Source organism: Cavia porcellus, unplaced genomic scaffold (assembly GCF_034190915.1).
Source record: "Cavia porcellus strain 051 isolate PalLab524CR breed Dunkin Hartley unplaced genomic scaffold, mCavPor4.1 scaffold_2, whole genome shotgun sequence".
In the NCBI taxonomy this organism is placed as follows: domain Eukaryota; kingdom Metazoa; phylum Chordata; class Mammalia; order Rodentia; family Caviidae; genus Cavia; species Cavia porcellus.
This window is the reverse complement of record NW_026947485.1, coordinates 73,670,183-73,687,834: the sequence shown is the minus strand read 5'-3', so window position 1 is coordinate 73,687,834 and position 17,652 is coordinate 73,670,183. Positions and strand designations below refer to the sequence as shown.

Genomic DNA, 17,652 nt, shown 5'->3' with positions numbered 1-17,652 from the left:
TGTACCTAGCCATGATGTTTCTGCCTTATCACAGGCTCAAAGCAATAGAGCTCAGGAACCACAGCCTGAAGCCTCTGAAACCATGAGCCAAAAGAAACCTTTCTCTCTCTTACAAAGCTGATTCCCCCAGGTATTTTACCACAGAGATGTAATGCTGACTAATACTCAAGAAATGAAATTCCTTGGTAAGCACCAAGGTCAAAGGTGAACCTGGGCAGTGTCCTAAGGTTGCTCCAGGCCAGGCTATAAACAGAAAGGAAGCTGCTCTGCAAAATGAAAAGGCAGTAACTGGGGCTCCAGTTGGCTCCCAACCCCCACCCTGTGAGAGAAAGTAATCAGAGTGGGAGCTCATGATACAGTCATCCCCATAACCACTTCAATGAACAATTTTCTTCCTCCAGAAAGCCTATCGTGAGACCTCAGAGGAAGAAATGAGGGCATTTCTTATTAAGACAAGGAAGCTGTTTCCTGTTGGGAATAAAATAATTCCTTAAATCCTAGCATGTGAGCATAGCTGAGAAAGCAGAGAAAATTAGAAGTGTGCCCACATGCACACATTCCCTTCCCACACATGTTGGACATATCAATTTACCTTGCATTTGCCAGAAATCTGGGGAAAGCCTAACATTTCCATCAGCCAAAGATGAGATGCTGAGAGAGCCAAGGCAACTAAAGAAGAAAGTGCTGTCCAGGCTCCCCAGAAATGAACATTCTAGGTAAGAGATAAACTAATGGAAAAATGAGATAAAATAAATAAATACCACTATAGGTATCTGAGCTCCCAGGGAAGTTTTGCAGATGGAATAATTTAATCAGAGCAAGAGACAAACAATAAGGAAAGAATGACATTCTAAGGTAAACCTTAATGACTCAGATTTTGACAAAAGAATGACCGAGGGTAATATGCACAGAAAAGTAAAGTAGAATCAATACTTGAGAAGTGGTAGCCAGTTCTAGGAGTTACCAGATGAGATGCCAAGGTGGGGCTCACCATGGGCGCTTGCATGCATCCAAGGATCTGGAGTTTTTTTCAGGTATAGGAGAGTCACGGACTATTTCACCAAGAAGAAAGAGATTACCTAATCTATATTTTAGAAAGGCAATTTGGGGTGAAAGAGGCAAAATTTGGTTTGAAATTAAAAGAGAACCCAGCTGAAAGGTTATTGTGATAATGTAGGCAAGAATACCAAATGCATGGAGCAGGCCCAAAGCAAAAGAGAGACGAGGCAAAATAAGGCTAAAACAGGTGTAACTGGGTGACCATCAGACACATGGCAGGAAGGAGGCTTCTGAAGCTACACTAATGTGCATAAACTGGACAGAAGGGACACAAACAAGTGTAAAGACAAAAACCTCATTTGGAAACACTGACATTGAGGTTTTGGTGGGATAGTTCTGTGGTAACCACCTTGAGGCCGAGTGTAGAGGGGCGGTGGAGGACTGTGGTGGAGAGTGAAGCCCAGACAGCAGTGGGAACTCACAGGCCCATCCATAGAGGACGGGCCAGAAAGGAGCAAACAGTCAAAGAGAAACAGGAACTGATTAGAGGTAAAATCAGAAGGGCTCAGAAAAGTATCTTTCCCTTCTCTCTGGGACCTTTCCCTTACCAAACCTGTCTTCTGTCTCGCTCCTGAGAGATGTGGCTGAGTATCAGATGTCTTTAAGGCATGGTTCTCCACCACAAATCTATCATAACCATAGGGAAAGTGGAAAGCCAGATACAGATTTGAGGGCACTACAGCTGGCTTGCACTGGCCTCCAAAGAGGAAATGCATGCAATTCTAGTTTCAGCAAAAGAAGAACAGTGGTAGGTGCCTTTGGGCCTGCTGTTTTGCTTTTAATTTGCAATAACCTGAAGTGAGAATTCTAACGTAGGAGATTTACGTCATTTTTTTATAGCTCAAACAATAGATCCTCTGATACCTCTGATAAAATTGGACTCTACAGTATTATTTTTGCTCCCACACTGGGTCAGACAGCCCACCATAGTGGTTACCAAAATAGAAAAGGAAAATAGCCAGTTTTTCCAGCACCATTTAGTAAAGAGGCTATCTTCCTTCCAGTGAACATGTTTGTCCCCTTTGTCAAAGATAAGGTGACTGAGTACACCTGGAGTTGTTTCTGCATTTTTTTAGTCTGTTCCAATGGTCCTTGGGTCTGTTTCTTTGCCAGTACCATGCTATTTTTATAACAATAGCATGTCAAAGGTTAAAACCAGACTCACATCTTTCACCATGCAATAAATTAATTTCAAAAGGGACCAAAGATCTAAATATTAAAACAGAAACGCTAAATCTTCTAGAAGATAGAGTAAATAAAACTCTTGAAGACATTGGTATATGAAAAGACTTCATGAACAAAACCTCAACTGTACAGGAATTATCATGAAGAATCAACAATTTGGATCCCATCTTATTAAAAAAAAGTTTTTGCACAGCAAGAGAAACCACCAACAGAGTGAAGAGTCAACTCACAGTGTGGGAAAGAATGTTTGCCAGCTGTTCCCCAGACAAAGGACTAATATCTAGAATATATAAAAATCTCAAAACAATCAGAACCCCCATATTTAAAGAGCCAATTCAAAAATGGGCATCTGAAATGAATAAACACTTCTCAGATGAAGAAGTACAAACAGCAAATAAATATGTGAAAAAATGTTCAGTGTCACTGGTTATTCGTGAGATGCAAATTAAAACAACACTGAGATTTCTATCTCTAGAAAGAATGGCTATGTTCTAGAAATTAACCAGTAACAAATTCTGGTGAGGCTGTGGGGGAAAAGGAACCCTTCTCCACTGTTGGTGGGAATGTAATGTAGACCAGTACAACCACTGTGAAAGTCAGTGTGGAGATTGCTCAAGAAACTAAAACCAGATTTTAGTTTTAGTTTTAGTTTTAGTTTTAGTTTTAGTTTTAGTTTTAGTTTTAGTTTTAGTTTTAGTTTTAGTTTTAGTTTTAGTTTAGAGATTCCATTTGACCCAACTATTTCTCTTCTTGGTATCATCCTGAAAGTATTAAAAATATCATACCACCATGGTGTACGAACACTTATGTTTATTGAGACACAGTTTATAATAGCTAAATCTTGGAAACAGTCCAAATGCCCATCAACCAATGCATGGATAAAGATGTGGGGTTTTTTTAATCAAAGGAATAGTACTCTGCTAGAAAGAAAGATAAGCTGGAGACATTTCTAAGTAAATGGATGCTCCTTGAGACCATGCTTTTAAGTGAAATACATCAGACACACATGTGTAAATATCACTTTGTTTCTGTGGCATGAGAAAGTGAAAGTGTAAATAAGGACCAAAATGTATAATGGATATTGGAAAATAGGGGAACAAGGGAAGGAGAAAAGAAGGGACAAGAAAAAAAAATAAGGAAAAAATAGAAACAAAGCTTTTGTAAATAAAAAGGGGAAAGTGGGTTGAAGGGAGAGGATAGAAATGGGAGAAGAAGAAGCAAGTTATATCATGTACAGGTACAAATTTCCTCTGACGAATATGATCACTGTGTATATCTAAAGTACACCAATAAAATAAAAAGGGAAAAAGTAAAAAAAAAAATAGGTTGGATAATAAAGTAAAGAATTGCAAAAGCCTAAACTAATGCAGCAGAAGGTCTAAGTGGGCAGGGAAGAGCTAAGGAGGACATGCGGAAGTCAAGTGAAAAATGACCCTCCAAGACCCACCCTCTCCCAGGCAGATGGTGAAACTGCAGGAAGCCTGGGTGTGGTGCATTACAGGCCGCAGGGCTTCCATTCAGGAGGGCTGGAGAGAAGGGCTCTCAGATGTGAACGTGAGAGAGCACTAGGATCCCCTGTGTCCACTAAAACCCAGATTTCCTGCCCATCATTGAGGCTTCAGGACCTCTGAGATTCAACCTGAGAATCTGCTTTTCCAAGTTTGCAGGAGAGGCTGATGCTGCTAACTTAGAGTCCCTTTGTGAACCATGAACTTCAGGGCTCACCAGAATGGTGGGCACCACAAAATAATCATCTTAAGAAAAGGGAGAGGAGCCTCAAGTCCTTGAATGACCTTGTGAGTACAGATCAGAGATCCTGTGTCTTTTACTCTCCTGGGGAGCCTGGGCTTTGCACAGCGCAAGGAGGTAGGCTGTGCGGGCACAGAGAGAGCAGGCCAACCCTCCCTCACTCTGCCAGCAGCACAGTGCCCACAGCAGGTCAGAAGATGTCGGTGATTGTCCACCTCCATCAAGCTCATATTGATCCCTTCACTGGCCTTTTTATTCCTGATTTTTGTCCATGGTACCTAGACCACAGGAGATCCCTGTGCATGTTTAATGAATTTTGTTAGATGTAAAGGAAGCTGCTCTGGTCCAGTGTCAACTAATTTTCATTTCTCCATCATCTCCCTGCAAAAGTTCATCTGTCACATCACCGGAGAGCCTCCCCTTGCCCTTTTTTATGCCAATTCTGGAAATCAAGTTTCAGAAGATTAAAATCAGGGTGGGAGACCCATTTTCTACTAGATTAGTCCAAGAATGAAGCAACAGACCCTCTGAGATTTCACTCTCTCCCTCCCTCCCCCTCTTCACACACACACACACACACACACACACACACACACACACACACACAGCATGCACTATCACACAAAACATAAAACTCTAAAGATAAAACTTTGGGATGACTATGATGATCTGATATTTTGGTGTCAGATGATTTCATATGATGCACATTTTGGAATTGAAATGGAAAAATATTAAGCCAGCTGCTCAGCCCTTCCTTCCATTTTTGTTGCCAATGTTTACTTCAGTTCTGGTAACATAGTAAGCTTGAGTATTTTTCTTTTCAGTAAATTGAAGAATATGAGTAACATCTGTGGTGTGTGTTTTTATGTGTCAAGCCAGAGCTTAGAAATATTAACTTAAAAAACTGAGACTTGGAGGGAACTGATAACAAATGGCCTTGGATTCTGGTTCATCTGAGATTTGGCATAGACAGGAGTAAATGCTGTGATGTCCCTTTCTCTGATTTTCAGAAGATAAAGAGGGTACACAATGCACCACTATACCCCAAGTACCAAGTACAGAACAAAGTAGATACATTTGCAGGAGAGGAGAGTGAAACTTATGCACATGGGATACTATATGTCATGAGACCTGTAACTAGTTATGATAGCTCAAGTGCCTTTATTTCTGCATCATGAAACCATGTTTAAGACAAGGGCTCAAGAAGAATGGTTCCTGGAAGCGTCCATGACAGCTCTGTTCTTAAGAAAAGAGTGGTAGAGGAGGACACTGTAGTCATGGAAAGACTCTTGTGCAAGAGGCAGAGGACATGAGGCAGTCACACAGTGAGGGAGGGTGAGGGGCCCTGAGAAAAGCTATTGTTCTTCTAAGTACAGTCTCTGTCAGTGGCATCTTTCCAGTGGTTTGGTGCAGTTACCACATTGTGGTACCGTATTAGGAACTGTGATGGAAAGATTGTGGAAATGGAAGTGATGCAAGACCCTGAGATCCCCCAGAGCAGAGTGCCAAAGGGATAGCAGGTTCCCACCAACACGCAGCTCTCTCAGCTCTCCCTCCGCTTACAACGCTGAGGCTATCACAACGCAAACAGATGATCCCCAAACACCTGGAAGAGAGAGAAGTGTAGGTCAGGGACTAAGAAAAGACATCCGAAGTTGGGGATATGTATTCAGGACTTAAATGATGACTGCACAGTAGGATGCCACTAGATTCTACCCATCAAGCAAATCTCTAGAACCACTGGGTTAGGCCACTGGCCAAAGGAACTAACGCCTGCTGGGTTATTTCCCAGCTTTAAGAATCAAAATGCAATTGCAGAACTAATTCCTTCCTTTAAGGAGCATTACAAAAATGAACTCAGAATTTGCTGCTAATACATTGCTGTTGGTTTAAAGACTGTTGTGCAGGGACCTGACTGAATTTTCTGTTCCAGGAAAATTGTACAAGTAGGGATCATGTTGAACAAGAACAAAGATCAAGGTGTTTTTGAACATGCTATAGAGAAAGTAAGTGTCCTCAGGCAACAAAGGCTAAAAACTTTGTAAAACCTCATAGCATTAGCAAGATATTGTAAGCATCAAAGGTAATAATAAGGTGTTGGCATGATCCTGACAGAATCAGCAGCAGCATTGTAGTAGACCACACTGCAGACACCATGGGTGGATCTGACTTGCCCAGAAAGTCCTCTCCATGGTTCTTTAAAATACACTCTGGTTCCACCAAAGTGTCTCCTGAGATTACTGGCAGTTAAATCCAGAAACTCAGTTACTAATTTTTCTGGGGCACTCTGAGGATTTGCTTTTATCCAATCATTTCCTCTCTGGGCACCAATTTCCTCCTCTATAAAATGAAAGTGTTAACCAAATTATTTCAAATATGCCCTTCCTCTTTTAATACACAGTGAAAACTGTAACTCTTCTTTTAGACATATTCCTTTATTTTTTAAAGCAAAAATTAATTATACAGGTAACAAATTACATATGGAGTGAATTCTTTTTTTCTTTATAAAAGAAATAAGCCATTATGTTAAATTCAACCTATCACTTCCAACCCCAACTTCCTCTCCTAATCATTCTTAGCTTCTCAATTTAACAAAACATCTTTTACGGACATGTTTGTTCATGGAAAATATATAGCCCTACTTAATTTGTGTTTTCACTTGAATTATACTCTACTAAACTTAGTCTATGATTTGTTTCTTATTCATGCCACGGTACTTATGAAATGCTGTCCACACTAGAGTACATAGATTTCCCTCCTCCTGAAGGTGGATGAACCACCGTGCTTTAGCCATGCTAATGCATGCTTGCTTGCTTTCTTTTTTTTTTTCCTACTGAATAGTTCTAAAAATGCCTCTTTGTGCACCCAGGAGATGTGTGCTGTAGTGGATAGTGCAAATGAATTTGCTGGGTCATGCACATGAATCCTTTAAACTTCAATAAAAACCAAATCATCCTCCCAGGTGGATGTTTGATACCAGCTCCCCATAAGGAGGTAGGGGATTAGGGCATGGCAAAGTAACTGGGTGAGCAGGTGTGACCCAGCAATCATGGAGAGCGCCACATCTCGTACCAATCAGAGAATGCTGTCTTCAGCTTTTCTGGTACAAATCAAGCAGGTTTTTGACAGGACGGCTAAGATCTGATGTCAGAATGGAGGTACTAAAGACTATGGCCATTGACCTTGTGGACATGGCTTTTCTTTCTCAGGGGCTCATCTCACAGAGAACATTATTCCTTTCCTACTTTAATTGGCCCATACTCACCTGCAGAGCACATCTTTTCAGAACACTTCTTCATCCTTTTTCTTACCTTTAATACCTCGAATAAATGTAAACTCTGCCACTTCATTTCCTGTCCAATCCTCTGTTCAGGAGCACAAGAGTCTGGAAGAGACCCTGAGAAGGAGCCCAGTAGTATGCTGTTAACAATAATATGTAATTGTTAATCACAAGCATAATTCACTCCACAAACATGGTTGTAACCCAAAGCACTTGTAAATTAAAGCAAATCTCCTCCTAAGAAATAATAGAAAATCAGTTGATACATTCAATGTCCCCAAAAATTCATATAAAGATGATTACAATAGTGAAATATGATGCAAAATAATAATGAAAATATAAAACACAAAGAAAAATAATAAACTAACCTGCACTTCCCCTTGCAAACCTTCATGGCTGGTGTGCTGAAGACAGGAGAGGAGGCCTACTGTGCAGTATGACTTTCGCTATCACTAACAGAATCACTGCTGTCTGTTGGGTTCAGTAGAATGTCTTTCTTTTCATGCAATTTTAACAAAGAACCTACCCAGTGACACTTGCTTTTACCTCCTTTTGAGGATTCCCTGGAAATGTGACATTACATTGTTATCAGAATTCATTGCTCACACTTCTACAGCCTTATTCAGGTGGTGCTTTTCCCTATTCAGAGAATTTTACATTTTCCCACATTGTACACTTCTCTCTAATCTCTTTTGAAGTGAAAGATTCCTCTGCTTTTTCTTCTTTCCTTCCACAAGTGAGATCTCCTCCTCCACCCACAACTCCCTACAGCAAGTGGGGAGAGGAAAGAGAGACAAACAGACAGAGAGACAGACAGGACAAAACTACTGGCTCAGTTATGATTATGTGAACTTTGGCACCAAGTGTTGCTCGTATTACATACACATCATTCACTTATCTAGTTAAAAATTTTTAGAAGTGTTTGAAATGTTTGCTCATCTTGTGGAATACTTCCAGAACAAGTTACTCACAATGCAAAGTCTCATTGTTATTCTTTTTCCCATGAGGAGACTATTGCTCATATCAATCGCTGAAAACTATTGGGACTTCCAGGAAGATGGTGAAGCAGTAAGCAGCAGGGAAAAGAGCCTCTCTGAGAGTCACCGTCCAGATGCCGGAATACAGCATCCTGAGGAAGATAAGAAGGAAGGAAGTGGGTCCCCTGGACCCGGGAAGAGTCTGAAGTTCAAATTAAAGCCCACAAAGAGAACAAAAACTCCAGCGAATAAGAACGTGGTAACCAGTGGCGTCTTTGACCTGAGAGGGGACTCACTGAGCAAACGGAGCTGTTGGAACTGGGGCACATGGTCACAGTAACCGTGATGAATGCTGACCTTGGAATCCTCTACAGAGAGACACAGCCATGGAGGAGAGCACTAAGCACTGGAGGACTGCACTGGCTGGTGGTGAGTGCAGAGCACTCAGTCCTCCTGCAGGAGAGAGCAGTTAGCCAGGTGCCATCTTGGAGCTGGGCTGGCTGAGGTTGGAACCCTGAACAGCAAGCTACCAGCTTGCCATGCAGGCACTTGTGCCACTAAACTAATCCCCAGGCCTCATCTAGCAGCTCTCAGCTGGGCTCAGGACCCAAGGAAATTGCTTGGACTGTGGCAAGCCCAGTGACTCTAGTCTCGGGGCAGGATTGCTGAGATTACCTACTACCCTGCAGAAATGTACTGCTGGCTTTCCAGGGTATATTAGCCTGATTCAGGACTCTGTCTCCACAGGTCATTTGCTAGTGAAAGCAGAGAGAATCTTGGAATTGGACTGTTTTGTTTGTTTGTTTGTTTGATTTTTCCTTTTTTAAATTTGTTGTAGTTTTTGGTTTTGTTGTTGTTCTTTGTTTTTAATTTTAATTTTTTTCTTTTTCTATTTCTCCTTTACTTTTTTCTATAAGTGTGAAAGTGATTCCTAACTTCTTTGTAGATGTGGTTCTGTTCAGTTCTTCCTTTTATCTCTTCCATTTCTTTTCCTTCTGCACCAGTTTTCCAAAGTTAGCATAACTTCCCTCTTTGTCCTCCAACCTTACTTCTTCCAATGCTCTATTTTCTCCTTAATCCCACTTTAAAGTTTAACCCCCCCCCCAGGTCAAAATTGATACATTAAGCACTTATCTACTGCATATAATTATCTGGTCTGTTTTACATTTTGTTATATAATCACAAATCTAGCTCATACTATTAAAACTTGCAAATTAAGGATTAGCTCAGTTTGTCATTTGATACATTGTGTTTGATGTACTGGTACCACTATAACAAAAATTGACATATTGTTCTAACCAGCTGTTGGTCCTGGTATTCCGTGACTGAGATTGACTAAAGGTCACAAAAAATATGGTGGCACGGTGCCAAAGAACCAGAGACTAGGTCAAACAAGCAATAACTTCTCATCTCCAACAAACTGAAGAGGTAAGATCTTCCAATAGATTCAAAACCCAAAAACCACCTGGAGATATCTCAGAGAAATAGTCATCATCTAAGGGTCCTAAAACTACCACTAAAGCAACCCACCATAGGCAACTTACAAGCATCACCTCAAGAATTAAACTTAAAAGAGAGATAAAATAAAATGAGAAGACACTGAAGCAAAATGCAAGCCCAGACAACAAGTTAACCAAAAGCAAATCCAGAGGACAGTGAGGAGGACAATCTGAAAGCCACCCACCAGGCCTCTCTGAAGAGGAAACTACAAAGCAATTGAATGAGGATCTGGAAACACTGAAATGAGAAATAATCTCTCAGATGGCTACAGAGATTACCAACATACATACCATGCTTAGCCATATTACAGCAAACACAGACAAGAAAAAAGACCAGCTTGAGCAAATTATGGAAGCCCAGCACAGGAAAGAAATGGAATCCATAAAGCAGATTCAAGCAGATATCCAGGAGAATAGAAACTCCACTGAAAGTATTCAAAGCAGATTAGGCCAACATGAGGACAGGATCTCAGATATTAAGGACAGGCTTGCAGATAGCGATCAGGAAAAGAAGGATTTCTCAAAGTTAGCAAAGGACCATGAGAAATAAATCCAGTGGCTAATATGTGAAACAAAAAAGAATAACTTAAGGTTAATTGTAGTCAATGAACAAACAGGAGATACCACAAATGACATTAAAAACTATTTGCAGGCAGCATGACAGAAGATTTCCTGATACAGAAAAAGAATTTGGCATACAGATAAATAAGTAATACAGAATTCCAATTAGCAATGACCAAAAAATATCTACAGACAGGTATATCATAGTCAAGATTCCAGAAATTCAACAAAAATGGAATCCTAAAAGCTGTTAGACAAAAGAAACAAATCATCTATAAAGGAAAGCCTATGAGAATTACAGCTGACCTCTCAGCACAAGCTCTCAAGTCAAGGAGAGCTTGAGTGAAATATTCCAAGCTCCAAAGGAAAACAACTTTCAACCCAGATTGATGTGCCTCACAAAACTGTCTTTCAAAATTGATGGAGAAATAAGATATTTCCATGACAAAGAACATCTGAGGAAATTTATGACCAGCAAACAAGCACTTCAAAATATTCTGCAGGACATTCTAGAAAGAAATAATTAGAACGACAGCTCTATGAACTCCAATAAAAGGAATCCATTAGGGAAAGTGAAAAATTAGAGAATGCAGGAAAAAAGACAGGGAGCCAACGACAGGAAACTAACATGGCAAGAATAAGTCAATATATATCAGTTACAACATCAATGTTAATGGTCTCAATTCTCTAGTCAAAAGACATAGACTGACAGAATGGATCAAGAAGAAAGATCCAACAATATGCTATATACAAGAAACACATTTAATTCAAAAAGAAATTCATAGACTGAAATTCAAAGAATGGAAAACAATACTCCATGTGACAGGAAGCCAGAAAAAAGTAAAGGCAGCATTCCATTTACAGAGAAAGTAAATTTCAAGCCGAGACTGATTAAGAGACCTTCTGGTCACTACATCCTCATAAAGGGAACAATTCAAGAGGAAGAGATAACAATCACAAACATATATGCAACAAATACCAGTGCACTCAACTGTATAAAATAATTACTAATAAACATAAAAAATCAAATAATGTAACTATATTGGGAGACCCCAATACCCCACTATCACAAAAAGGCAGATCAACTAGACAAAAATTAGTAACGAAATATCAAAACTAAATCAAGCTTTTGAACAAATAGACCTGGCAGATGTCTATAGAGTGTTCTACCCCACAATATCAGAATACTTCACAGCTGCACACAGAATGATCTCCAAAATAAGCCCTACATTGGCTCACACTACATGCTTAACTACATGCAAATAAACTGAAATTATCCTATGAACACTATCAGGTCACAGAGCAATGAAATTGCAAATCCATGTCAAAGAAAGCCACAAGAACTTCATTAACACATTAAATAGCATCCTACTGAATAAACCAATGGTTCACAGAAGAAATCAGGCAGCTTTTACAGTTGAATGATAATGAAAATGCAATATATTGGAACTTGTGGGACACAATGAAAGCAGTCTTAAGAGGGAAATTTATAGCAGAAAATACCCATGCCAGGAAAACAGAGTAAATACACACAAACAACTTAATGCTGAACCTCAGACTTCTAGAAAAAGAAAAGCAGGCTAAGACAGAAGCTCATGTGAGGGGGGCTGGGGATTTAGCTCAGTGGCCTAAAAGCCTGCCTGGCAAGTGCAAGGTCATGAGTTCAATCCTGGCTACCAAAAAAAAAAAGCAGCTTCTTTTATAGAGGAAATTATAAAGATCAGAGCAGAAATTAACACACTGGAAACTAAAAAAACAATACAAAAATCAATGAATCAAAGAGATGTTTTGAGAGATTAAACAAAATCGACAAACCTTTAGCCAACCTTATTGAAAAAAGGAATGAAAAGACTCAAATTCATGCAATTAGGAATGAAAAGGATGAAATCACAACAGAGCCTGCAGAAATCCAGAAGATCATCTATGCCTACTTTTAAAATGTGTAGTCTAATAAGATGGAAAATACAGAAAAAATGGACAAATACAGAAAAAAATGGACATATACATCCTAGATGTATATGAATTACTAAAGCTAAATCAATATATAAAAATCCTAAATAAACCAAGATAATCAATGAAATCAAAGATGTAATTAAAAACCTACTAACAGAGCAGTGTCTCCTGAGATCCACACCATGTTGGAACTGAGGACGCTGTGAAAACAAATGACCATCCTGCCTCCCTGCTTAGCAATAGTGAACCTACTGCTACATGGCCTAGAGTCAAATATCCCACTTCTCCTATCCTCCTTCTCCGCCGCCCCACCCATTAGCAAATAAGAACCAGAAATCTGAGCATCTCCTGGGAGGTTGACCATAGCAAATAAGGGGGACTTCCTTCTACCATTTCTTTGAAGGCAAATATTTTTATTACTGTTTTGCTCTTTTCTAATTAATGGTACTGCTCTATTCAATATTCTGTTTTGATAAGTTCTATAGTATTCTATATTTCATCTCATTTTGATATATGTGACTGAAAGAACAACTATTATAAAGATAACAAAATATACTGTGATACCTATTACTGTTATCCCAGTAACCTGCTGTGAAGTTCTGTACCAGTTTTACTATACGATCTGAGTTGGCTTTATTCTGACTTGTTCTGTTGTATACTTTCAAAATAAAAAAATAAAAATAAAAATATACCTACCAAGAAAGAAAAGCCTAGACCCTGATGGATTCACTGCTGAATTCTACAAGATATCTAGAGAAAAGCTTATGCTTCTCAAATCTTTAATGAAACTGAAATAGAAGCAATACTTCCACTTCATTCCTAGCAGCAAGCATTACTCTAATATGAAAACCAGAGAAGGACCCAACTAAGAACAAGAATTACAGGCCAATTTCCCTAATGAACATTGATGCAAAAATCATTAATAAGATACTGTCAAACAGACTGCAGCAAATTGTCAAGAAGATTGTACACCTGATCAAATGGGATTCATCTCAGGGATGGTTCAACATATGTAAATACAGAAATGTAATATACCATATTAACAAAACCAAGGACAAAAATCATATGATCATCTCAGAAGATGCAGAAAAAGCTTTTGACAAAGTCCAGCACCGATTCATGATTAAAAACCCTACAGAAAATTGGAATAAATGGTCTTTATCTCAATCTGATAAAATCCATCTATGAAAACACAACAGTCAACATCATAGTAAATAGACAAAAACTGAAAGCTTTCTTTCTAAAATCAGGAACAAGACAAGGATGTATACTGTCTCCGCTCTTATTCAACATAGTCCTGGAAACTTTAGCTGAGGCAATTAGACAAGAGAAAGAAATAAAATGAATAAACATAGGAAAGGAAGAAGTTAAACTATCATTATTTGCAGATGACATGATACTCTACTTAGAAGACTCCAAAAACTCTACCAAAAAATACTAAATTTAATAAGCAAATTCAGTATCATATCTGGATACGAGGTCAACATTCAAAAATCGATAGCCTTGGGCCGGGGATTTAGTTCAGTGACATAAGTGCCTGTCTGGCAAGCACAAGGTTGTGAGTTCAGTATCCAATACCAAAAAAAAAAAAAAAAATCAATAGTCTTTCTATACACCAATAACAAACTCATCAAGAGAGAAATCAGGGAAATAACAACTTTGATAATAGCATCCCTCCAAAATGAAATAGCTAGAACTTCATCTAATGAAGGATATAAAATGCCTCCATATTGAAAATGATAGTACTCTGAAAAAGGAGATTGAAGAGGATATTAGAAAATGGAGAGATATCCCACGCTATTGGGTAGGAAGAACCAATATAGTGGAAATGGCTATATTTCTAAAACTGTTATGCAGATTCAATGCAATCCCAATCAAAATTCCAATAACATATCTCACAGAATTAGAGAAAACAATCCTAAAATTCATCTGGAACCCAAAGAGACCTAGAATAGCAAAGGCAATCCTGAGCAACAAAGGGCAGAGCAACAGAGGGCATCACAATCCCTGACTTGAAATTATACTATAAAGCCACAGTAGTAAAAATAGTATGGTAGTGACAAAAAACAGACTCAAAGATAAATGGAACAGATTAGAAGATGCAGAAACAACTCCAGACACACTAAGTCACCTTATCTTTGACAAAGTGTCTGAACACATTCACTGGAAGAAAGATAGCCTCTTTAATAAATGGTTCTGGAAAACCTAGCTCTACACATACTGAAAATTAAAACTTGACCTATATCTTTCACCATGCATTAAGTTAAAATCAGAATGGATCAAAGATCTTAATATTAAAACAGAAACATTAAATCTTCTGGAAGAGAAAGTAGGTAAAACTCCTGACGACATTGATTAGTGTAGGCAAAGATTTTATGAACAAAACCCTGATTGCACAGGAACTATCACAAAGAACCAACAACTGGGATCTCATCCTGTTGAAAAGCTTTTGCACAGCAAGGAAAACCACCAACAGAGTGAAGAGACAAGCCACAAGGTGGGAGCCAATTTTTACCAGCTGTTCCTTAGATAAAGGATTACTATCAATAACATATAAAGAACTCAAAACCAGTCCTCCCAGACTTAAAGACCTAATCCAAAAATGAGCATCTGAAATGAATACACACTTCTCAGATGAAGAAGTATGAACAGCAAATAAATACATCAAAAAATGTTCAACATCACTGGTCATTAGAGAGATGCAAATTAAAACAACACTGAGATTCTTCCTCAGAAAGAATGGCTGTTATCAAGAAATTAAGCAGTAACAAATGTTGGCGGGGCTGTGGGGAAAAAGGGACCCTTCTCCACTGTTGGTTGCAGTGCAGACTGGTGCAACCATTGTGGAAATCACTGTGGAGATTCCTCAAAAAGTAGGACTAGAGGTTCCATTCGACCCAGCTATTCCCCTTCTAGGTATTGTCCCAAAAGAATTAAAAACATCATACCGCAGTGATATATGTGCTCCCATATTTACAGCAGCACAATTTTTAATAGCCAGATCTTGGAAATAACCTAAATAATCTTGGAAATAATGACTGAGGGATGGATAAAAAGATACGGTATTTTTATACAATGGAGTACTACTCAGTCATAAATAAGGATGAACTAGAGACTTTTGTAGGTAAATGAATGCAACTTAACACCATACTCATTAGTGAAATAAATGAGACACATGTGTAAACATCATATTGCCTCACTAGTGTGAGAAGCTGAAAGTAACAGCATATGTATATGTATATATATATATATATATATATATATATGTATAAATAGTTAAGATAGTTATATTACTGATTTCTCTGAGTTCAACGAAGAGAAAGAGTTGTTCTTGTATTGTTTGGAGAATTGTAAGCTCAAGGCGAATGATTTGGGGATGACAATGTGTAATGTATGCACCATTGTTGTCACCTGATTGACGTGTTTTGAAATTTTGTTTTAGTTTCTCTTTTTTCTTCATTTTTTTCTTTGAAATAAAATGTATTTGGAAAAAAACCTATTTCTAGCCAAAGAACAAATAAGTACATGCACACACACCCAAAATCTTGTTAAGTTCTTAAAAAGTAGTTAGCACATCATCCAGGGAGGTTACTCTGCCATGGAGATGAAATTTCTGTATTGCAATTTTATTTTAAAACAAATAATAATGAACTTTATTTTTTTGTTTTTTGTTTTTGTTTTTGAGACAGAGTCTCACTATGCAGTTCAGGCTGGCCTTGAACTCACTTTGTAGCCCAGGCTGGCCTTGAACGTACAGTGATCTTTCTGCCTCAGCCTCCTGAGTGCTGAGATTACAGGTCTGCTCCACCACACCTGGCTATAAACCACTTTAACTTTGGGGGGAAAAAAGTAAGCAGAGGAATGAAAACCTTTGGTCAGTTATGTCTCACTGGGGTCTGACTGTTGCGTGTCCCTGATTCCTGGGGACATGGAGCAGCTTCTAATGTGTTGTATCTTTTGGTTCTAATTTATGCAGTGTCCAGTCATGGCACTCTGGGTGTGGCCTCAGGAAGTCCAAATTCAAATCTAGTCCCTGGCGTTTGCTAACCAGATCAAGTCACTGCACGCCACTGCTCATGGTTTCATAGGCTGTGAAAAGAAAGCAGGGATGCCTGCTCTCCCAGGCAGAAGGGACTGGCTGCGTCCCGGGCACTCTTCTAGGCTGAGGTTGCCAAGCACTGTGCAGCTGCATGGGACAGAGAGAGAGCACAGGGGTAAACTCACCGAGTGCTGTAAAATAAGGGATTTGTTACAGGGTTTGGCTCACATGGGGAGGGGTCAAAAGCCTGTGGAAGGCTGTGGTCTTTGTGCTGTGTGGGCCCCAAAGCTGGCTGCGAAGGCAGTAGGAGAAGACAGATGGACGTCAAAAAGTGGGGAGCAAGGCAAACTGAACCAGTGACAGTGATCCAGAAGCCAGGGCAGTGGACCAAAGTGAAATGATTGAACTCTGGCCCCTTTTGTCGCAGAGCAAATGCACACCTGGCCCGGGAGTGGCAGAAGAGCCAATGAGATGAAAGTGTCAGCAAACAAGCACGTGCAGTATCTGCACCAGCTCTAGCATCTAGGGCTCCGGGGAGCAGTCTTCACTGCAGGTCACCTCCGCTTCCCCCGGAGCCTACAGAAATGTGCAGAAAGATCTTGAAAATACAGTTCCCTTCCAAAAGCACCCATTGCAAAGCCATCACAGCAGCTCCAGGGAGCAGTGACCAATGTGAGTAGTTGCTGGCTGCTGTAGCAATGTGTACTCTGTGTACACCCCACTCACACCATGAGGCAGAGGCATCTATCCACCTTGATCCATAAACAGAGAGGCCAGGCAGGACAGGTGATCATTTTTATGCATTAGTAGGTCAAAGGAAATACACAGTTTTGTGAGGGAAGAGACTGATACCCTAGACTGAAATGCAATGTGCATGCTCCTCTGTGAGGTGGCAGAAGAAATCTAAACCTACCGCATCGGCTCCAGCCGTCCACATGTGCCTGGAGAATCCCACCTCTTCCATTTCTCCAACTGCCAAATGAAGAACATCGTCTTTTGAAACATTTCTGTTTTACAGGAAAAGAATCAAAAAGCTAGGCCCACATTAGTACTAAACTAATTAAAAACTGAAATGTGTCAGCCAGGAATGAATTACAAGCTGACCAGGGCCTACAAACTATAGTTAGATATTTAATAAAGTTCTGGCATGCAGCTGCGAGTGCTCCTGGATGCCTGCCACCTTTATTATGGTGGCGCCTGGCAGCACACTTGACTTGCAGTCAAGAGCCTGTCAACCTTTCCACCAGAAACTTCACCCTGCAAGACTTTCTAGCTCTCCTCTTTCAAATCACATAAAGTGAAAACTTACAGGATGCTGGCCAAAACGGGAAGACATCTTTGGTGTCTGTC

At 39.6% G+C, this 17,652-nt stretch overlaps 1 long non-coding RNA gene across 2 annotated transcripts; it reads right to left on the bottom strand.

Moving 5' to 3' along the window:
- Positions 1-5,148: 5,148 nt before the first annotated feature.
- Positions 5,149-17,414, bottom strand: LOC134472711 (uncharacterized). Of its 2 annotated transcripts, none has more exons than XR_010042638.1 (3): positions 17,216-17,414; positions 7,305-7,413; positions 5,149-5,599 (listed from the first exon to the last, which is right to left on the bottom strand). It is a non-coding gene; the product is annotated as an uncharacterized LOC134472711 (long non-coding RNA). The 2 variants fall into 2 exon arrangements; XR_010042637.1 differs by having other exon boundaries at positions 7,305-7,390.
- Between the last annotated feature and the right edge of the window lie 238 nt (positions 17,415-17,652).